The 24,262-nt window shown below is 40.7% G+C and overlaps 1 pseudogene; it reads right to left on the reverse strand.

Moving 5' to 3' along the window:
* Positions 1 to 1,307: 1,307 nt before the first annotated feature.
* On the reverse strand, positions 1,308 to 23,869 carry LOC105721955 (glutamyl-tRNA(Gln) amidotransferase subunit A, mitochondrial-like; annotated as a pseudogene).
* Between the last annotated feature and the right edge of the window lie 393 nt (positions 23,870 to 24,262).

Genomic DNA, 24,262 nt, shown 5'->3' on the forward strand with positions numbered 1-24,262 from the left:
AAACCAAGTATCTATCATCATATTAATGGGTAAACAAACTGTGATATAACCATACAATGGAACAGTACTCAAGAGTGAAAAAGAATTATCTACTGAAAATGCAACAACATGGATAAATCTCAAAATATTTATTCTGTGTAAAAGACGTCATATCAAAAAAAGAAAAAGCATATACTCTGATTCCATTTACATAAAATCCTAGAAAACAAACTAATCTATAGTGGCAGAAAGCACATCAGCCTGAGGATAGAGAGAGGACAGGCAAAAGAAGGCAGGAAGAAGGGAAGAGATGCAAGAAAACTTTGGGAATGACTGAGATGCTTATTATCTTGATTGTGATGAATTCTCAATTACATACTTACATCAAAACCTATCAAATTTTGTGCTTTAAATATGTACATTTAAGTTATACCAACTACACCTTAATAAAGCTGTTCTTAAAAGTAAGGCAAGCTATGATTTTTACTTTGCTTCAGAAATTTAAACTATTTTTTTACTTAAAGCAAATAAACAAAAAAAACCGCCATTTAAGCACTGAGTGTTACAGAACACAAAATTTCACTGAGACACAAACATAAAGCAGAGAAAAGTCCAAGACTACGTATCATTTGTTAGCAAATGTACATCATTTAGGGAAACTCTGGATATCGTGCACACCATATTTCACTCTCTACCCTTGGCCCCATCTTGGGCATATTCTGTGTACATTAATATGCGAAAGACTCCACACGTCCTGAGGAAGGAAACTTACTTGATTGTTTGACCCAAGCCCCTTTTTGCCAGGTAACTATTAGCATTCCACAGAACTAGCACCCATGGATACACTTTAGAAAACAATTTTACAGACTGTAGGTGTTAGCAGACATCAAATGAGGGTGATAGGCATAGAAAAAAAAAAAGAGGGATTACTTCCAGCCCTAATATTTTATTAATGACATTCAAAAGTTGGACTATTAAGCTGGACCCAAGTCAAGATCCAAATACATGCTAGAAACACTCTCATCATTTTAATTACATTTTAAATGTCATTAAAAAGGGGAGGAAATAAAAAAGGGATAATAAAGTCCAAAGTCAATAGACAGTCTGACTTTGCTTCTTACAGGCTTTATCATATTCTGTCCTTGACAAATTTCTCTATTATCTTAGTTGTGAACTAATTCCTTTGCTTTGCAGACTAAATTAACCTTTCAGTAAATTTTACATCTTTATGGTTCCATGTCTAAGAGGATAACCATCACCAAGTTAAAAATGCAAACAATTTTTTTGAATCTCTAAAAGTCATTTTAATTTGCATGATATATTTATCTCTACTGTTTTAGAGAGACAGACACGAGCTTTTCATTTTCAAGGATTGACAAACAATCATCCATGAGTTCTTGAAGATTAGTAACAGAAAAAATGTACTTGTTTTTCAAATACTTTGGCTACTGTAAGAAGCTACTGGTCACAAAATGCATATTCAATAAACTGCAGTTCTACTGGCAACCCTTGGTTTGAGAGTGCAACAGGGATACTAACTGCTGGCAAATCTGCTATGTTTGCAGCCTGTGTAAAACTATCATCCTGGGCACTTCTTGTTCTGTTGTCTTCTTTGATAAACTCCAAGTATGGTACTGCCTCACTCAAGGTGGTGGGAGTTAGCAAGACATCTACTCCAGAGTTAAAAGCATTCACAAAATCATTAGCAATGAGACTTCTCACCTTGTATGCCTTGATGAAATAATTTTCATAGTTTTCTTTTAACAAGAAAAAGTTTCCTGAGAGACTTCTTCCTCTCATCATTGATCCCTTCTCGTATGATTGCAGCATACCTAGCTTCAGTGGACAACACATCAATGTCACATCTGTGACCATATCGCAATCTATCAAATCTTGCCATATTTGATGCCACTTTCAATGTGTACAATACATGGTAGCAGACAACTGAATAAAAGGTGTGAGGAAGGGATGCTTCAATTACTTTGGCCCTCACAGACTCAAAGAAGTCAGCAGCTTTGGACCAAAGAGATTATACTTCACTTGATAATTCTGGTACAAGATATTCCTTTGGAATTCTTATACATAGTTTGTTCACATCTGTCAAACTGCGAAGTATGAATGGTTTAACAGGATCTTGTAATGTGGTAGAATCCTTGGGGTCACGTCCAGCCAGTACACCCAACACAATTGCTGCATCATCCACACATCTGGTTAAGATTCCTGGCACATCCATCAAATTCACCAGGGGAATGAGACCACGATGGGAAACTAAGCCATATCTTGGTTTGAAACCAACAGGTTTAATTTTCCTCAGATCTATATTCCCATACTCCTATTATGGTTCATGTCACATTGCATTATAACTATTTGTTAATGTATCTGTCTCCTTTGCTCCTGAAGGCAGACACTGTCTTATTCAACACTCAATAAATGTCTTCTAAATTGAATTATCATCAAAAATAATTTATTAATGGTTTTCCTCAAAACACTCTCTTTCTCAAACACACAAACACGCGCGCACACACACACACACACACAGAGAGAGAGAGAGAGAGAGAGAGAGAGAGAGAAACTTGGGAGGAGCTATACGAGAAGGTTACAGTCTTAGCTCTTGCCTTTTCATGGATTACAACCTAAGACAGATAATAAAGACAGACATGGATGGTCACAGTGAACGTCCACAGATATACCTGAAAAGGAAGCAGTCAATAAACAGCTAAGATGGTAAATAAACAAGGACTTTTGCCTGCAGTAGTTGAAAGAAAAACCCCAGTACAAAAAAAAAAACAATTACATTGGCTTATAAACATAGAAAATTCAAGAAATGTATCTGACTAAAGGCACAGATAAATCCAGGGTTTCAGATTACATCACTTGGATGTCAAATGCCCATTTGAAGCCTAACATGTCGAAAACCTGAGCTTCTTCTAATCATCCTCCAAAATCCACTCCCCATTTTGCCTTCTGCGTCTCAGGAAATGGCAGCTCCACTGCTTCAGTTATTCAAGCCAGGAACCCTAGAGTCAGCCTCGATCTCTCTTTCTCTGACCCTCCACATCTAATTCTTCATCATATTGTAGGCTCCACCTTCAAAATACATCCTGAATGTAATCTTCTTACTACATCTCCTAAACCAAATCATCCCTCACCTAAATAATTATAATATCCTTTGCCTTCCTAGGGTCAATTTTCAACATAGACCAGAAAGACAGTTTAAAGTAAATCAAATCATGTCTCTTCTTTGCAAAATCCTTCACTGCCTTCTCATCTCACTCCATATAAAAGTCAAAATACAAGGCCTGCAAGGCCGCATGCTACAGGCTTCCCTCCCCTCTCATCATCACCTCCACATCTCCCCTCTGCCACTCACTCTGCCCCAGCCACACTGGTGGTCTTGTTCTTCTCTAACTCAAACAAATTCTGAGGTCTTTGCATTTGTTCTTCCCTTTGCCCAAATACGCACTTCCTGCAGATGTCTGCTTAGCTCACACTCTCATATCCTTCAGACCTTTCCATAATGTCACTTTATCAGAGAGGCCTTCCCAAGCTATTCTTTCAAAACCACAACAATCCCACCCCATAATTCTCTATTGTTCTTCCTCATGGTTTATCTACACAGCACTTATCAAACATGCTACCTAATATAATCAATTGTGTTTATTGTCTGTCTCTCCTTGCTAGAATGTAAATTTCTTTTTCCATTGGTAGATACCCATGTGTTACAGGGACCGATGATGGAGAGCTGCTCCTTTTCCACTTGTCTGCATTGAACTATGTCACCTGGACCTGATGTCACATAGAGTTTCTTCTCAAGAAAGACCATTTAGCAATCCCATTACTGGGTATATACCCAAAGGAATATAAATCATTCTATTATAAAGACACATGCACACGTATGTTTACTGAAGCACTATTCACAATAGCAAATACTTGGAATCAACCCAAACGTTCATCGATGATAGACTGGATAAAGAAAATGTGGCACATATACACCATGGAATACCATGCAGCCATAAAAAAGGATGAGTTCATGTCCTTTGCAGGGACATGGATAAAACTGGAAACCAACATTCTCAGCAAACTGACACAAGAACAGAAAACCAAGCACCACATGTTTTCACTCAAGTGGGTATTAAGCAATGAGAACACATGGACACAGGGAGGAGAACATCACACACTGGGGCCTGAGTGGGTGGGGGGCTAGGGGAGGAATAGTAGTGGTTAGGGGTACTGGGGAGGGATCGCATTAGGAGAAATACCTAATGTAGATGACGGGGTGATGGATGCAGCAAACCACCACCATGGCATGTGTATACCTATGTAACAAACCTCCATGATCTGCACATGTACCCCAGAACTTAAAGTATAATAAATTTTTAAAAAATTTAAATTAAAAAATAAATTTTAAAAAGACCGTTTCAGCTTTTTCTAGTGTTCCCTTTTCCATTGGGGGTCAGCCCTAGTCCTGGAGCCAGGATATAGAACAAGACACCATCCTGTCCCCAGCTGGGACCATACAGTATCCATCCTCCCTGCTTTGATAATAGAACTCACCGAGTTCCAGCTGGCAGCCCACGGGCCATGCGCATAAACTCTGAACAACGGAATATGAGAAGAAGTGATGTGTGCCACCTATGAGTCGTGCCCTTGAAAAGAAATGTGTAAGTACTTCCCTGACCCTATTTCTCTTGTTATAAGTAAAATTTCGATGCCACAAAAGAAATAGCACTCGAAGATAAATCCTCTCAGCAAGGCAGTTTACTTCCATAAAAGGGTGCGGCTCATGGATGGAGCAATGGCATCCGCGCATTTGGGCAAGTGAGGAAAAGGGGTACTTATGCCTGATGGGGGTCGCCCCTACTGCTGTGTTGTTCCCCTGTTGGCTGGGGTTAGACCACACAAGCTATGCTAATATCAACTAGCTATTTTAAATAGAGCAGGGGTCCAAGCTGGAGTGGCAGGGTGGGTAGTTTGGTGAGAAAGATGGTTATGGGTGGGTAAGAGCAGGTAGCCAGGAGTGACCTAGGTCAAAGAAGGTGACTGGAGCAAGTGACTGGGATGAGTCAGGATGGAGCTGGGGACCAGGGGAACAGATGTGAACTACTGATTAGAACCAGTGGAGAAGGTTGTTTACTAGAACTACAAGGAAATTAAACTTTAAAATAAAGGACAAATAAATGAACATAATGACATGCTGATTCTTTGAAGAGAAATTTAGAACTCATTATATCCAATACCGTCTTGCTGGGGAAATGACAAGAATTGATATCTGCCTTGGACTCTGAGGTGGAAGCATTACTTGGAGGACTCCACTGACACCCTGGCACCCCTGGACCACCTCCTTCTGCACGGTGATACAAGGAAGAGAGAAACTTCTATCTCAATTAAGCCATTATATCTCAGGGTTGATTTGTTACAGCAGCCTGGCTAATACCCTAAGTAATACAAAACTTACACTGAGAATGACTTTCCTGCCTTTTGGTATTTGAGGAGCAAAGGAAAATAATTGGGGGCTGAGGGAAGGGAACAGAAGAGAAATTAACAACGACTCAGTTCCAGACCCAATTCTGCCACAGAAGCCTGGGGCTTCTTCCTACTTGTACTCATATGAAATAACTTCAAGAAAAATTGCTGGTATGCTATTGTTAGTTAATTTCTAAAGGTTAATATAAATGTAAGTGTTATAAATGTAGCATATTTCTGGAAGAATACCAACAACATTCTTAGGTGGCTGCCTCTGGAGACAGGGACTGAAGGATAGGAAGTCAGCTCTGGAGGAAAAGAACTCACTTTTGGATACTTTCTGAATGGTATTTCATGTATAGGTATTCAAAAATAATAACATTTAAACCTTAAGAAGTCAACAACCTAAAACTAATTTTCAGAGAGGACTGAACTCTCAGCTATTAACCCTCTATCTCATATGAATGATTTTCACCCTTTTTGGGTGACCATAGCCCACAGTGGTACAATCAGTTTAAAATGTCGCATTTTTGGAGGCCACTGTTAGCAATGGATGTGAAAGCAAACTTCCCCTTGGACATATGTATGCATAGCTTTCAAACGGCACAAGAAAAATCAGGCCTTTCCTCAATGGATTTTGTTTGTTTGTTACCAGTGAAAGCAGAAATCAGCAGCAGCCTAGAATCCTTGAAACTTTCCCTCCTTTCCTCCACAACATCATTTTATAAAGGTCATCCCACAGTGAAGGGGTTGCCAAGTCAGGGTGACGGCAGCTCCACCATGGCCCTCATTATGCTGATCTGTGCTGTCTTCCATCCCTTCATCAGCAGCGAAGTCAGTATTTCATCTGGGAGCTAAAATTAAGTCATTACCCCTCCTGTGAGCAACACTACTCCTGAAATAAAAATTTTACAACATTAGGTTGGAGGAGGATCACTTAGCATTTGAAAGCACTTCCCCTGTGACCTTGAGCTTTCATCCTTTGGGAGCCAAAATAAAATCTCTGAGGCAAGATTTATGAATAATTAACCATGAAAATAAAAGCAGCACTGAAAAAGAAGTAGGTCCCTTCCACTTACAGCCAAAGTTGGAATGTGTGTGCCTTTCTCTTTTGTGTATACAGTGTTTTCAAGAAAAAAAAAAACTAAGATATAAAAGCCTGACCTAATCACAGGAGCCATAAAACATTAGGACACTTTCTGCGTGGCCTGCTCCTTCCATGGGCCTTCCTGCATCCTCGGAACGGACCCAGGTCACCCAGACACTAAGCAGCAATGACAGCCCTCACTGCTCTCAATCCTCCTCTGGTTATCTTCTCCCCACTCCAACTCCACCCTTCCCAGCAAGAGCAAGGGGTGCATTCCCAGTGGTCCACCTGCCAGCCAAGTGCGTCTGAAGCAGAGGCAGCAGGAACTGAGTCCCGCAGAGAAGACTCTGGGCTCACACATCTCCCATCTCAGAGCAGGGCTCTCTAAGAGCAGTTCACCCTGTGAAACAAAAATGACGACACTGGGGAACGCTCAGTTCAATTTCAAGGCAACCAGGAAAACTCATCACAAATTAAGAGAGCTCCCTCTCTCCTTTAAATGCAAACTCAGCATGCAGAGGACTGCAGTCCAGCCTTCTGTTCCAACTGTCACAAGCTGTCTCTGAAGAACTGCAAGTGCCTTCCTCTTTCTTAAGTGGTCACCTCCTGGTGAGCTGCCCATCCCAGTTCAAGCAAAGAAAACACTCCTAGCATGAATGAGAGGAATTCAGAGAGAAAAGCCCTTGCTGCCTCCCGGTGAGAAAACTGACTGAGGGGCAAAGAGCCCAGGGATCTCCCTAGCCAGTCCCAGGGTTCACAATCCATGAAGAAGCATAAAAGGGTCTTGAACTTCATCCTAACACTGGAAATCTAAACATTTTCTTTTTCATCTTCATAGCATCTATTGTTTTTCTTTAGAGAGCTCTAACCTGCCTCCCTGATGACTCATTTTTGTCATATATTCTCTGAAGAAAGATCATAGACCAAATTATTCTGAAGCATAACTGCCTGTTAAAAGTCAGGAAAAGAACCTGCCCAGCCTTACTGTCTTATTCTTAAATCAAGTTTTTTATTTGATTCTTCAATATATTCAAGCAGCTCCACTGAGGTATAATTGGTAAAGAATAAACTGCCAATATTTTAATTATACAATTTGATAAGTTTTAATAAATGTAAACACCCATGAACAATCTCTATAATGAAGATAACAAACATATTCATCATCTAAAGTTTTCCCAGGCCCTTCTTACATCAATTGTAGAGCAAAATAGCATTGTTTCTTACCCTAGACCTAACCACAGCTAGCTGTGTGACCTTGAGCCTCTTTGCAAGTTTTCGTCTTTTCACGTGTTCAAGGAAGGAACTGTGTGAGATGATCTTCCTAGTCCTCCAAGACAAAGCCTTCTATGAACCTAGGCTTGAAACCAGCCTTCAAGGACAGAGCTCACCCAGGAATTTCCTCATTGTTCTTTCCGTCCACAGGATTTATCCTCAAGCTATGGCCCCCATGACGATACACTTGGCATCATAATATTTACTTTTGTTTCTAAGTAATTCTACACTGTTGCCTCTATAATAGGACCAGTTTCATGGGCCAGTGACCTGTCACATGGGGCCAGCCACACAGGGCCCTACCCTCAGAAGGGTCATGCTGTTGACATTCAATGCTCTGCAGTTACCATCTTGAAATTCTTAATAATTTTGTCTTTGAATTTGTAGTTAATAAATGAAGTCTGATGAGACCATGGAGCTGCATGCTCGGAACTTTGACTCACATACGCTCCTACATCCCACCACCTCCCTACCTGCTTGCTTTCTGGGACAGGCTCTCAGCAGTCCACTCCCCAACCTCTAGTGTCCTGGCCCAGTCTGACCTCCTCATTCCTGGCCCCATCCAACAACTACGAGCACTGTCTACCTGGGGTGGAGACCAAGTTGCATTGACAGGAAGAGGCCTGCATTCTACTGCCATTCTTTACCCCAAGGAATGAGAGGATCAGGGTTAGATGCTCACCCTGTGGCATCTTGGGACAGGATGAGACAGCATCCATCCTGCATCAGGCTGACAGCACCTCTGCATGTTTGGTGGGTGACCAGCGTTGGGGGATGTGTCATCCACCTCAGTCTAGGTACCAAGCACATCCAGGCACGGGTTAGAACAGAACAGCCAGCATGTAGGAAGGGGAGATTGACTTTGCCATCCCATCCAGCCCCACATTTTTATTTCGCACTGGGACCCACAAAGTATGTCCTTTTTAAAAACATATTGTGAATATAAATTGCCTGTTGCAGACCAGGAATCAACAAGACACCCTCCCATCTGTGCCCTTTCAAGAGGTCATGCAGGAAATAACATTGCATAGTGCTAAAAGCAATGACTATTTGATGATCCTCTGGACGTTGGACATCCTGTCACTCAGGGACAGGCAAAGACAGGTGAAGAATTTCCAGTTGGTTTAAGGAAAAGTGCAAAATGGTGTTAGCCAAGGTGGAGCTGAGCTATAGCAAACTCCAGGCTGGATCCTGCCTCCAAATTGCGTCAAGGTAGATGCAAAGCCTACCTAGTCTGCTCTCAAATGGGGACTCTGCCCCTCCTCTCTGGATAACTCTCCCACCACCTCACTGCTGCCTGAGATGGTTTTAAGAGAAAATAGCACCTGTATTTGTTTAATAGAGCTGCCATAGTAAAGCACCACAAACTGGACAGTCTAGAACAGCAGAGCTTAATTATCTCACAGTTCTAGAGGCTAAAACTCTAAGATCAAGGTGTTAGCAGGACTGGTTTTGTCTAAGGTTATGAGGGAGAGTCTGTTCCATGCCTCTCTGCTAGCTTCTGGTGGTCTGCCTGCAATCTTTGCCATTCCTTGGATTTTAGATGCATCACACTGATCTCTACCTTGATATTAACATAATGTTGTTGTTCTTCTAAAATTTTCCCTTTCATAAGAGCAAAAGTCATACTGGATTAGGAATCCACTCTACCCCAGTATGACCTTACTCTAACTAATTATATCTGCAATGACTTTGTTTCCAAATAAGGTCACATTCTAAGTTATTATAGGTTAGGACTACAACATAAATTTTGAGTTGACACAATTCAACCCATAACAGGAGCCATGAGTAGACCATCAGAGACAATGCTTCAATAACCATTACTCCTGGGAAAGGAAGCACGTTGGCTGGCTCAAAATTCACACCAAGAGCGAGCAAATTTTGGAGAAAAGAGAAAGCTAAACCTACGGTCCTTTGGCTCTCCAGTGCAGCTGGGGTACAGTTGGAGGGAGAGAGAAGAAAGAATAATAAAGTATCTTCACAGAATACAGGCATAAAGAATATAAAAGCGTGACAAAGCCCAAGGACAGGTTACTGGCTCCACAAAAGGCTCAGTCCTGAGGCTGGAGCATAGTTACCTTCTTCAAAAGGTTGCCTATCCCCAGAGTGTAACTTTACTGTCATTTTCCTAATGTGGAAACTTAACACGCATACACACCGCAACACATGCACGTACACACATGTGTGCACATATACCTACTGTCCTAATAATATTCCCTTTGCTGCCACAAAGGCCTGTTTCTCTTCCAAAGCGAGTTCTTCCAGAAACTGCCCCCTTATCCCCAACTATGCGCAGAAGAATCAATACTTCTTAACTGGGTTGAGCAAAATCCTGCAGCATCTGCAGACCTGGATATCAGAATCTTGCTAAGAAGGAAGAAAATAAGTTGCAATTGCTGTACCTTTCAGAAAAATAGCCATCAATTTAAAGCTTCTTTGAATATACTCCAGCATATTATAATGTACATAAAATAGCAGGTGAGTATTTTAAGTCCTATTAGGAGCCCCTAACTAAATTATCACCAGTCAACCTCAGCACCTATAATCTCTTCCACAATCTTGCTTTTGTAACAACATGCTATGGTGTCAGCTGTCTGTAATCAGAAGGCAAGGTAAGTGTATGTTCTCAAGAAAATCCATGGACTTGTTAATGTTCAACAAATGAGCAGACTTTAAAAATTCATTAACACTTCTGTTCTTAATCCATGGATTTGTTCATTTAATAACTGTGAGCTCACAGGAAGGATTTATTAGCATACCGCATGATACGATTTGGCTGTGTCTCCACCCACATCTCATCTTGAATTCCCACGTGTTATGAGAGGAACTCAGTGGGACGTAATTGAATCATGGGGCAGGATGTGCTGTTCTTGTGATAGTGAATAAGTCTTATGAGATCTGATGGTTTATAAAGAGGAGTTCCCTGCACAAGCGCTCTTTCTTTGCCTGCCACCATCCACATAAGCTGTGACTTGCTCCTTCTTGCCTTCCGCCATGATTGCAAGGCTTCTCCAGCCATAAGGAGCTGGGAAGGCCTCAATTCAACCCAAAACAAGGCCCATGAATAGACTGTCAGAGACCATGCAGAGCCATGAAGAAACTGCCCCTGCAGAGAAGCAGCCAGACTGCAGGACTCCAGAGCAAGGAGCTATGTGGAGGGAGAAAAGAAAAAAGAGAACTTGAGGAAAGGGAGAAATGGAGCTCCTGTACATTTTTCTTTCATGGTGACAGTGATAGAGAAGGAGAAGGAGGGGAGAAAGAGAGTTCCACTCTTTTCGGTGGTCAGTATCTTTTAGTTTTTCTTTTCTAATAGTCCATTAAGTCTCTTTTTTTGTAAATCATCTAGTCTTGGCAATGCCTTTATCAGCAGCCTGAAAACAGACTAATACGCCACAACTGCTACTTGGAGGATCTGGCCAGGTGATGAATTAGGTGAGGTTTTACTTTTCTAAACCTGTGGATGTTGAAATCCTCTGCAAGAGAAATTAACCAAGCCTTATCCAGAGGTGGAGCAACATTGTTTTGAATGGCCCAGCACTACAGAATAATAATTGGCATAAATAAATACCAAACTCTGCATCTTCCCAAATGCTCTAGGAGGTAGGTGCTATCATTATTCTCATTGTATAATCTCAAGTCTTGGTCACTTTAAGTCAGGGGCCCACCCTACCCCAGTATGAACTCATCCTAACTTAACTAATTACATCTGAAATGACCCTATTTCTAAATAAGGTCACATTCTGAGTTACTGAAGGTTAGAACTATAACATATGAATTCTGGGGGTATACAGCTCAACCCGTAACAAGGCCCAGGCACAGACCATCAGAGACAACGCAGAGCCATGAAGAAGCTGCAGCTGCAGAGAAGCCTCCAGACTGCTGGACTCCAGAGCAAGGAGCAATGCGGAGGGAGAAAAGAAAAAAGAGAAGTTGAGAAAAGGGAGAAATAGAGCTCGTATACACTTTTCGTTCATGATGACAGTGATGGAGAAGCAGAAGGAGGGGAGAAAGAGAGTTCCACTTCTCTCCATGGTCAGTATCTTTTAGTTATTCCTTTTCTTATAGTTTCTAGCCCATTCCTCCACTTCTGAAACTGCAGTTTCATAAGATATTTTGCTTTTATTCCATAATTCCAAACTACCTGACAAGGAGATTCTCAGCCCATAATGATTTAGGGAATTGGATGCTCTTAAACAGTGGTTGATGTAATAGATAGGACAGGCCCAAGGTGATGGTCAATGCATGTCTAATGTACTCATTTGCTGGAAATTACTGGACTGCACAGCGATTAGCATTGTCTACATGCACATTCACACACACACCATGGCCAAACATCACATTAAAGAGATGGCCTGGTAGAGGAAAAAAAACAGCAGACCTGTATCAGTCAAAGCAGTCTTCCATAACAATATACCATTCATTGGGTGGCTTAAACAACAGAAATCTATTTCTCACAAACTGGAAGTCCAAAATCAGAGGATGCCAGCATGGCTGGGTTCTGATAAAGGTTCTCTCTTTTTTTTTTTTTTTTGAGATGGAATCTCGCTCTGTCGCCCAGGCTGGAGGGCAGTAGCATAATCTCAGCTCACTGCAACCTCTGCCTCCCAGGTTCAAGCAATTCTCCTGTCTCAGCCTCCCGAGTAGCTGGGTCTACAGGCGTGCACCACAAGGCACTCTTACTGGTTTGCAGATGGCCTCCATTCTCAATGTCCTCACATGGCAGACAGACAACAATCTTTCTCTCTTCCTCTCTTATAAATCCACCAACCCCATCATGAGGTCCCGCCTTATGATGTCATCTAAACTTGAAGTCATCCCAAAGGCCCCAATGCTAAATGCCATCACATGGAGGTTAGTGCTTCAACATATGAATTTTGGGGAGAACACAATTCAGTCATTCCACTCTGGCCCCTTTAAATTTATATCCTTCTCACAAGTAAAATATATTCCTTCCATCCCAACAGTCCCCCAAATCTTAATTCATTCTAGCATGAACTCTAAAGACTAAAGTTCAAAGACTCATGTAACTATCAGCAAAATAAAATACGGGTGAGACACATAAGGGGCTATGATTCATTCTGAGACAAAATTCCTCCCCTTCTGCAAACCTTTGAAATCAGACAAGTTACATGTTTCCAAACTATAATAGTGGGACAGGCATAGGATGGACATTCCCATTCCAAAAGGGAGAAATAAGAAAGAAGGAAGGAGTAATTGATCCCAAGGAAGTCCAAAACTTAGCAAGGCAAATTCCACTAGATCGTAAGCTCCAGATTCATCCTCTTCGGTTTTACGCTCTGCCTTCTGGACCACTAGGGTGACAATCCTACTTCTGAAGCTCTGTTAGGTGCAGGGTTACACCCTCAAGGCTCCATGTGGCCCCACTCACAAGATTTTGCAGAGTGGTCCCATTCCCACAGCACTGGTCAGAACCCATCTAGCCTGTTCAAACCAAGCGGTAGCCCTGATCATCTCTGAATTGCCTTCTTGAAAAATAATGCATGTTTTCTTGATGACTAGTGCATGTTCACAGCTAATGGCTCTATGGTCTGCTCCTGTTAAATCTAAGAAGTATAATAGTCTTCCCTAATTTAGTCTTTTTTTTTCTGCTCTCTCCAGTTCAAACTGGCAGGGTCCTTGCTGGTATAATCTCATCTCCATTCCTGGATTCTGTTAAAATGCTTAAGTCAATAGGTCATACCCGTGATGTTTCATCAAATGATTGTTCAGCCACACCCTTAGCGTTCTCTTCAAAACAAGCTTTTCCATTTTTTGCAACGTGGATAAGCTGAGAATTTTCAAACATCTTTAAATTCTGCTTCCTTTTTGCTTAAGAATTTCTTCTTCATTTCATCTCTCTCCTTTTGTATTTTCTTATATGCATTTAGGAGAAACCAGACCACTTCTTCAACACTTTGCTGAGAAATCTTTTCAGCCCATTGCTCAAAAATTCTACCTTCCACCAAACACTAGAATACATTTCAGCCAAATTCTTTGCCACTTATAAAAAAGATCACCCTTCTTCTAGTTTTAAATATCATGTTCCCAATTTCCATGTAAGCCCTAACCAGAATCAACTTTAACATCTATTTTTCTAGCATACAACTCAAAACTCTTCCAGCCTCTACCTATTATCCAGTTCCAAAGCCACTTCCACATGTTTAGGTGTTTGTTATACCAGCACCCCACTTCTTTGTATCAAAACCTGTATTAGCCTGGATTCTCCAGAAAAGCAAAACCAATAGAGTTTAGATATATAAAGACACAGACACATCTTTTAGTTCTGTTTCTCTAAAAAATCCAGACTAATACAGACATGTCTATAGATACAGACATACACATCATATATAATCCAAATATGTCTATAAATAGGTATCATAACTATCTATATATAAACATATAGATAGAAAGAGTATAAGGAACTGACTCACATGACTATGCAGACTGAGAAGTCCCAAGATCTACAGCTAACAAGCTGGAGACCCAAGAGATTCAAGGGTATTTCCAGCCCAAGTTAGAAGGCCTGACAACTAGGAAAGCCAGTAGTGTAAGTCCTCATCTGAGTCTGAATCCAAAAGCAGGAAAAGAGCAATGTTCCAGCTCGAAGACAGTCAGGCAGAGAGAAGGAATTCTCTCTTACTCAGCCTTTTTGTTCTATTCAGGTCTTCCATGGATTGGATGAGGCCCACCCACATTGGGAAGGCAATCTGCTTTGCTGAGTCTACTGATTCAAATGCTAATCTCACCCAGAAACACCCTCACCACACACTCAGAATTTTTGAGCAAATATCTGAGCACTCCATGGCCCAGCCAAGTCAACACATAAGCTTAACCATCACAGGACCCAAGGAGAATAACACAGCTCTCCAACAGAATGGTTTCTACCTCTCTACCCTATTCCCTACTGATTCTTTCCCTCAGCCCCTTGCTAAGTGTTCTCTTGACCAAATGAAGTGGGAAAGGGTAGGACGAGCAGGGAAGGACATAGCCAAGATACATGGAACAAGAAGAATTTCTAAATGAGTTTGGGCCCAACTCCCTTTGGGGTAAAATTCAATTTTGGTAATCTGCCAATTTATAAAGGAGGAGTTTAAGTAATTCCCTGTGTGTGGCCTATTCTTGTAGTATATGAAGGCACTGAATTGGATTAAAACTATATATTTAGAATTTGTGAGGAGGTAAGCAGAATCAAGAAGAGACATTTTTTAAAAAGGAAGGCTTAATAAGCTCCCTCAGTGTTCCTGGCCCTCATCTGATGCCCCAACAGCCTTTTGAGATAGATATGATTATCCCCTCATTACAGAAGTAGAAACCAAGGTAAAGATGTGTTCCTGCCACAATGGTGAAACAAGGACTGACCTAGGTAGGTGTCATTCCTGGTCTGCCGTTCTTCACCACCTTACACCACCTGCAGTCAATTAGCAATGACTCCCCATTCCTTTCTCCACATGCACACAGCTCTAGAGAACATGTTCCTCTCATCAGAATTAAAAACGAATCAGGGTTTTTAGCACCCGTGCTCTTGAATCAATTAAGGATTTTAATCAGAGAGGAGAATTATAAGAAACTGCCAGTAGACTCATTTCCAAGCAAATCCCCCTGCCTCATTGCTTCTAGTAAGACCGTCATAGCACTTTTAACCCAGCACTCCACAGTGAGGCATTCCTGATTACTCACATCTGTGAGAGAAATCTCTTTATTAGGCCCTGAACTGATGCTATTCTATAACCCCTTATATGATTTTACAAATTCTCCAGGACAGGGTATATCAAGATGAGAGAAAACAGGGAAGTATATTCCTTCCTGTATAGAAAGCCATGCAGAAGACATCACGTTTAATACAACTGTAATGAAGCCAGGGGCTATAAGTCATAATTAATAGAGCTGAATTAAAGAGAGGTGGAACATTTTTTAATTTATCTACCAACAAGGAAGGAATCACAGCACATTCACACTCCTTGGGGAAATCACTGCAGAAAATAGGGTTATTTTATGTGGTCATACTTTACATTATGTTTTCTCTGTTACAGTCAATTCCCATTTCAAGAATAAGTAGACAGATGCGTAGAGCTTGTTTCATAGAAACAGACCCCAGTATTTTGTTAAGTAACACTGACTAACTGATGAATTATTCCAAATAGTAACCATCTACACTTGACAGGACCCTCTCTAGGACACCAAGGGATGCATACTATCACCTGCATTCCTCATCAATATATTTAATTTGTCAACTCTGCTTTGCACAAAGGGGGTTCTTCTCTTCTGCACCAGTGCTTGGTTGAGAAAGCTGTCTGGAGGCACTTAGATTTGAATATGTAACTGAGCTCTCCACAACAAACAGCACAATAGAGTATGAGACCAAGAGAACCTCCTAGCCCTGTTCCATCCAGGACCCAATTCCTCAATAACAAATTTCCTTCCCCAAAAAATAGTAATGAATTCTGAAAAACTGTTAATTGCAGCTTGGAATAGGTAAATCTAAGCTTCCACTTTCCAGAGAGACTTAATATTGGATATTAAACCGTAAGAATATGAACACAGCCTGAACGCTGCAGGCTATGCACACACAACACTGCACATAGTAACCCGATGGAGCATTGCGCGGAAATTGTAACTAATTTACACTGCACTGGGTACACATCTTGTTCTCTTTTCATTCCATGCCATCTGCTCCTTTGTCACCACCACCCATGGCAGGACATCTCCTCAGCTGCTGCCACTGAGCTGGAATTGTGCCCTCTCCCTGTGATCTGCTATTAACAAGCATTTAGCACTCATCCCTGAATCAGATGGGACTCATTTAATCCAAAGGGGCTTACTGTGTAGTAACACCTTGGCAGGCCCTGCACTGCTGGGAAGCAGCAGACTTGGGAGATGGTTTCACAGCCTCATCAGATCCAAAACATCATGCAAATCTAGGAAACAGTTGCCCCTCAAAATGTATAAGCCAGCAGTAAAATGAAAACACATCATAGCACTCCCTGACTTTCGCCTCCTGTGAGTGCTTTCTTTTGATCTGTACCACAGATCAGTCATGTATTCATTCATTCATTCATTCAATAAACATGTTCTGACACCTCTTCTGGGTTCAAACTTTTAATCTTCACCTTTAACAAGGGGCAGGGAACCAGGAGGACTCTTTGAACTAGTTCTCACACTCACAAAAGGATTCAAATTTAGACTGGTGACGTTAATTCCAAATGAAGTTATACCTGAGTCCCAGAGATACATTGAATGAATGGAAGAAGAAACTTATCACCCAGACTTACACTTACATGCAATCGCCAGAATGCACCACCTCTAACATGCTATGAATTCTAATTAAGCTCTGAACAGAAAAACTATCTTGGGTCTTCATGCTTTACAGCACTAATTTGTTCAATGTAAATCTCTAAAATATACTACAAAAAGTTCAGACTTTTGTGTTTTAATATACTGAAAGCCTTTAAAAATGTAAGTGGCCAGGCAGAGTGCCTTGCATCTGCAATCCCAGCTACTGGGAGGTGGGGATGCTGAGGCAGGCAGATCACCTGAGGCCAGGACTTGAGAACAGCCGCCTAGGCAACATAGCACGACGTCATCTCTTAAAAACATAATAGATTAAATAAAAATAAATAAAATGGAAGTGAATTAGACCCTATCAATGCCTACAGAAAAGGAAAGGAGAAAGGGCTAGAGAAGTGAGCAGCGAGCCATAATACAATCTGTCCACCCAGTGCTCTGTATCTTTCTAGAGGCTTTTCTGCTGAGCTAGAGCACCCACTAATGCACTTTCTCCCTGACCTTAATATTGTCCCTTTCCCTGTGTCAAAGTATCTTCTGGGGGCTTCTAATGAGAGGGCACACTGAACTGATTTTTTAAGAGAATCCTCTCTCAGCATTGTTAAATGCTCAATAAAATGTAACAAATTCTTAAATTCTTTAAGGTTAACTTTGAAAGAAAGAAGTTCCAAGAATAAAGAGGGAATCAAAGTCAGATAGTCAATGGCAGCTGAACTTTCAGGTCTTTTGTCTGTGCTAAACACTTGAATGAACATCTCTACGCATAAAACCTTTTTGCGATTTTGTCTTCTTTATCTCCACCCTTAGCTTCCAGGATATATTCGCAGAAGTAATGTTCTTTGTATACATGCTTTGTATCTGTGCATCTTCATAGGCTCTGTGTATGGGCACTTATGTTCTCTATTGTTAGTAAATTGCAATCTGTGGATTGTCAAAACAAACTCCCGTTGTACCACAGCAAAAACTGCCTATTGTAGGTAAATAACCAAGCACTACTGGCCTTTCCACCAGCTACTGATTTCAACAGCAAAAGCTCACAGCTCTGGGATCCTCTGACCCAGCAGATATCTCAGTCCATGCAGACTGCACTGACCAAATCTCAGTGACAAGGACAGAAGATGAGGGTGAGCCCATCCGCTCACTTGTATTCTTGATATTCTTGGCTTTACTCAAACTGCATCTAACTCATTCTTATTTCCAGTCTTCAAATCCACACCATCCTTTAGGATCTGACCATGCTTATCAACCATCACCACTTCCCACCAACAGTTATTTTTCAACTCACACCCTAAGTGGCAAAGTTCTCCATCAACCGATTATCCATTTCCCCATCTTCCTCACTAACATAACCTCAGTCTTGGAACAGCAATGGGCCCATCCCAGATTGCGGTTGGTTTAAGCCAAACACAGCCACCCATTCCTCAGTTTCTGAGCCTTCTGATGGGTGACCATAGGCTCCAGTTCTAGCCACTTTGTTGCAAAGAGGACAGAGATGCAGTTTTGGAAAAATCTGGAGTGTTCTTGATGGAATAAAAAGACACAGGTGACAGTGCCTTCTCTTTTTTCCCCTAATGAACATGGATGTGATGCCTGGAGCTACAACAGCTTCAATCAACAGAAAAACAAAAGTTAAGGCAGAAAGGACACATACAAAGAGACTGATCTTTAGTAATGTGGCTGAACTGCTATTTCCACCCTAAATTGCCAAACTCTAGAATTAAGAGTATTTAATGTTCTTATTTTAAAGCCACTGTTTTTTGAGTATTCCGGTTAAAGCTGAAAGCGTTTCCAACTGTTAATACTCTTTTAATTCCTGTATTGCACTCAGAACCACCACGTATGTCATGGCACCTCCAATATGATGAGTGCCCTCATAGCAACTATCACAATATGCAAGCTCCTATTTTTTTCATTATATATTATCCATTTCCTTTCTAGAGTGTAAGTCCTTATTTATTCTCAGCATCTAGAAAATTGTCTAATGCACAGTAGGCATTCAATAAATAACTATTACTGAATGAAATTAGCTGGAAGGAGCACATTGGTGCTTGAGCTTTGGGAGGCAGAGGGGCATTTGCGGTGGATCTGATTGCAATTGAAAGGCCAGCTCTGTGAACACAATAAAGGAGAAGTCAGTTATGAGAAGTCAGGATCAGCAGAAAACAGTTGAGTTGGGTAATAACAATCTGGCTGTCCAGAGATCAGGATGAATCCCCTTTCTCAGACAACATGAACTCTGAGGCAATCTGGAGATCCAACTGAAACTGATCCTTTCTCAAGGTTGGAAATAGAGCAAGATGTCAAACACTCACTGTTGCCATTGTAACCTTGTAGTTCTGACCTTCCCTTGCCAGTGATACGTGCTGTGCTGAGCTCTTTTGTGGCTCTGTGAACTCATTCTGTGCCTGGAGCTCTGAAGTATGTTTAACAGTGTCCTCCCAAAATTCATGTTCACCCCAGGACCTCAGAATGTAACCTTATGTGGAAATAGGGTCTTTACAGATATAATTATAAGGACCAAAATGAGATTATATTGGATTGGAGGAGCCCTAAATCCAATGACAAGTGTCATTGTTAAAAGAGACAGAAAATGATAATACACAGACACAGAGGAGAAGACAGCACAAAGGTGAACACAGAGTAGAGTGATGCACCCATAGGCCAAGAATTACCCGAGATTGCGGGGAGCCACTACAGCTAGGAAGACGCAAGGGAGGAATCTTCCTTTCAGACTGTGGAGGGAACACAGCCCTACTGATACCTTGATCTCGAACTTCTGGCTTCCAGAACTGTGAGAGAATCAATAGCTGTTGTGTTAAGCCAGCAAGTTTGCGGTAATTTGTTAAGGCAGGCCTAGGAAATTAATACAGGCTCCCAGGGATTCTATTCTGTTCATCTCTTTGTGTGCTGTTTTTAAGAAATGTGGCTGGTGTCTCCCTCTCTAGCAGGGTTAAGTATTCCTCCAGCTGCACTGCTAAGAATGAAAGTAGCATGGGTCTCTTATCTCCTGAGAAGGGCTTATTCCTTTCTGGACTTCAGTTCATTTAGATCTCTTTGCCTCTTCAACTCTCTGATGCATTTTTTTCAAGGATTATTTTGAAGTGAATCCAGCTTTTTTATGTTGTTAGGATGACAACAACATTCTCTTGTAAATTTCTAAAGCCTAATCACAAACTTGTATGCAACTTTTTAATTTGTCCTGTCAACTTCAACAAATTTACAAGAAAAAAAATAACCCCATTAGAAAGTGAGCAAAGGACATGAACAGACACTTTTCTAGAGAAGACACACATGCAGCCAACAAGTATATGGAAAGAAGCTCAACATCCACAGATCATTAGAGAAATGCAAATCAAAACCCACAATGAGATACCATCTCACACCAGTCAGAATGGCTATTTAAAAAATCAAAAAATAACAGATGCTGGTGAAGTTGTGGAGAAAAGAGAACACCTATACACTGTTAGTGGGAGTGTAAATTAGTTCAACCATCATAGAAGACAGTGTGGCTCTTCCTCAAAGATCTAAAGAAATAACATTCAACCCAGAACTCCCATTACTAGGTACATACCCAAAGGAATATGAATCATTCTGTTAGAAAGATACATGCATGCGATGAACTTCCAGCACTATTCACAATAGCAAACACATGGAATCAACCTAAATCAATAGGTTTGCCCATCAATAACAGATTGGATAAAGAAAATGTGGTACCTGTACACCATGGAATACTATGCAGCCATAAAAAATAATGAGATCATGTATTTTGTGGGAACATAGATGAATCTAGAGGCCATTATCTTTATAAAGTAATGCAGGAACGGAAAACAAACTACCTCATTTTCTCACTTACAAATGACAGATAAATGAAGAGAATTCATAGGCACAAAGAAAGCAGCTGGAGCCTACTTGAAGACAGATGGGTGGGAGAAGGGAGAGAGGCAGAAACAGTAACTACTGAATACTAAGCTTAGTACCTGGGTGACAAAATAATCTGTACGACAAACCCCCGTGACACTAGTTTACATATATAACAAACCTGCACATGTATCCTCAAACCTAAAATAAAAAATAAAAATTTATACTGTCTACATTTTAATAAAAGCTATTACACAATGAGTTTATGTCTAATTTTTTGTTCTTCCCCCTTTTGTAATACTTTAAAAAAATAATCTGAATCAGCAGCCTTGGTCTTTTAGAGAATTTTTTTCTTTCAGAGGCAGTGGTTTAAGTCATTCAATTAATTTCGAATTTACCTGGTTTTATGCACTCGAGCCCACAATTCCCATCTCTCCATTCCTGGAGGATGTAATGGAAATCTCATCACATTTCTTGCTAAAATTCTGATTCATTATATCTATGGAATACCTTTTTCAAAAAATCTTTTATTTCCATAGGTTTTTGGGAAACAGGTGGCATTTGGTTACAAGAGTAAGTTCTTTAGTGGTAATTTGTGAACAAATACATCATATTAGATGGAGATACATGTGGCATAAATATAGGCACAGGTATAGATACAGGTATAGGAGCATGCACAGTCTCAAGTACAGGTGCATAGATAACGGATAACACTAGTCAGCCTTGACTTGCTCGTAAGTGAATCCGTGCTGGTTTCTGATGATTATCCCTTTTCTTTCTTGGTATTAGTGGCAAGAAACCCACACAAGTTGATATCAACTTATGAATCTCTAGTTTATGAATTTTCCATTTATAAATTCCATTTTCAAATTCCATTTTCTTTTATTGAATCTGGCATTGTATTGCCCTGTATCTATTCTCCTAGCACCTAACTTGTTAAAATGTGAGTTACATGTTTCACAAGCCCTCCCTCATCCCAGAAAAACAATTATAAAATTAATGCTGGGAGACAAAATGCTATTTTTTATTTTAGATGATTTTCAAGAATAAATGAGATTATTAGAAGATTATCCCAGTACACTAGCCACACAACCCATTTCCACTTAGCAGCAAATAACATCAGAGCATTGCTCTAAGGTATTAAATTACCCCATAGGTGATGCTATGGTAGTCTGACATACAACATTTAATGCTGTGTAAAGTGTTTGAAAACTTCCACAGAGAAAGCTCTTCCTCCTCCCCTGTTCCAGGCCTATACAAATAATTTAGGAAAGACTTCTTCCTGTGAAAAATTTAGACCTTCTAAAGCTGGAAATAAGTATGTAAATAAATGTGTGTCCCCTAATTCCTATGATGTGAATTCTTTCTGTACTGGACCAGATCTCATTTCCCATCATAGTGGAGATTTCTAGAAAAATATGTCCCCAATCCCTTTAGGACTTAACTAAATGAAACTGAATTTTGAGTGTTAAAATTGTTAGTGTTCGAAATGGAAAAAATCATAAGTGGTCCTTTTCATAGAGAAAGGAAAATGTGAGATATCCTCTCATTAGGAATTAATTTCTTTTTCCAGTTGCCCTCCAGGAAGTTCTGTCAACAAACTTGAAATGCACACTGCTTTGCAGATGGCGTCACACTTGAGGTTCGTTCCTCATGCTCATTATTAAATGTAGTGAAACATTCCTTTGACTCTACATCAGACACTAACTGAGGATACAAGGCCTGGGAGAATATAAATATTTTCATATAAAAAAGAATTATGACCTGATTTGCTGCTCTTTCACCCAGATGTTTGCATTGCTGGTATTTTTATCAACTCTACTGCAGAATGATCTTCAAAATGATAAAAGCTCCCAAAATGTTTTATCTTCTTTTTCCCATAATGATTTTTTTTTTTAAAGAACACTCAGGGTTGATGAAATATCAAGACATATATCTTTTTAACTAGCTAAACCCAAGAAGATTTTGATGTCTTGTATCCATTAGTATAATCTCCCCTCCCATGAAGGTAGAGCCAGGCCAGGTAGGCCCATGGCCAAGCAGGTGAATGTTGGGCTTTGGTCCGAGTAGGAGATTAATGTCCTAAAAGAGAAGGAAGTGGAAAAAAACAGTGAGGTAGTGCGAACCACATCCAGATAAAATGCTAGTGGTCAGTAGTAATGAAGCAAAATCCATTGTTAAGACTAAAGATAAACTCAGGAAGTCATGAGCCAGGGACACAGGAGGATGGAGCTGGAGAGGGAAACACAGGCGGGAAGAGAGCAGTCTGTCCCAGAACATCTGTGAGTGAAGCTACGTTCTTGTCTAGTCTCACATTACGAGGTGGGTTATATAGCGTAGTTTGCAGATGTGAACTCAGGACACACCCTGAGGTTTGCTAGAAGACAGGCCCCAATATCCACACTACAATCAGAAGATTAGGCAAGAGAAGTTCTCCTATTTTCTTCCAACTGAAGATTCTAGAAGATGTTTCATTAACAACACAGGATTCAGTGGAATTGAGGGGAATATCTCTACCTTTCTCTTGCAAATGGCAAGGATTTATGTTTAAAAACAAAACACATCATTTTCTGGGTTTGTGACCCACCTCCATGCCCAGCCTCCACTGGGCACCTTCCTTCTCACAAAAGCTTCCTCAATTCTAGTTGTAAATCCTGAGATGCCCCACCCAGTGTGCCCCAGAACTAGCCTTTTATCTTCAAGTTTCTAGAACCAGAGCTCTGATTTACCCTTGGAAGTCTTCTTTCCTAGAGACAAAATCCCTCACCCTGAGCCCCACAGGGTGTCTGGAGCTTCAGGCCTGTAAATTGATTTCCCGGACACCAAACTCACCTGCTCAGATTTTGTGAGATAATCACTGCAAAGACCCATTAAATTCTCTGACCACTTAAGTGGACAAGCAGCCGCCTTGGATCCTTGGTCTATCATGACTATAGCCCATGCCACCAGTATCTAAGGGCTATGGTCATGATAGGCCAAGGCACTCTCAGCCAGCACTCCAGCCTGCAACCTATCCCCACCACTTGGACTCAAGGGCACAACTACAAGACCAGTCTGTGATTCATCCTTCTCTCAAGAGAAAAGCAGCAAGCCACAATTACCCATATTGCATTTGTTCCCAAATATAGACATCAGCAGTTGCCATTATCCAAACTTTGCATGTCAGATTCCACCAGGCAATTATGCAGGAACAAATATCAAGGCTTGAATAATAGAGATGGGACCAATAATAGCATTGGCATATTCCACCAAATATTTGATACTATTGATTATAAGAATGTCCCTGTATTTCAGAGATGTTAAAATATGGAGATTTGTCAT

This window comes from Aotus nancymaae, unplaced genomic scaffold (genome assembly GCF_030222135.1).
Source record: "Aotus nancymaae isolate 86718 unplaced genomic scaffold, 86718_ANA_hifiasm-v0.15.2.pri h1tg000032l_0, whole genome shotgun sequence".
Taxonomy (NCBI): Eukaryota; Metazoa; Chordata; class Mammalia; order Primates; family Aotidae; genus Aotus; species Aotus nancymaae.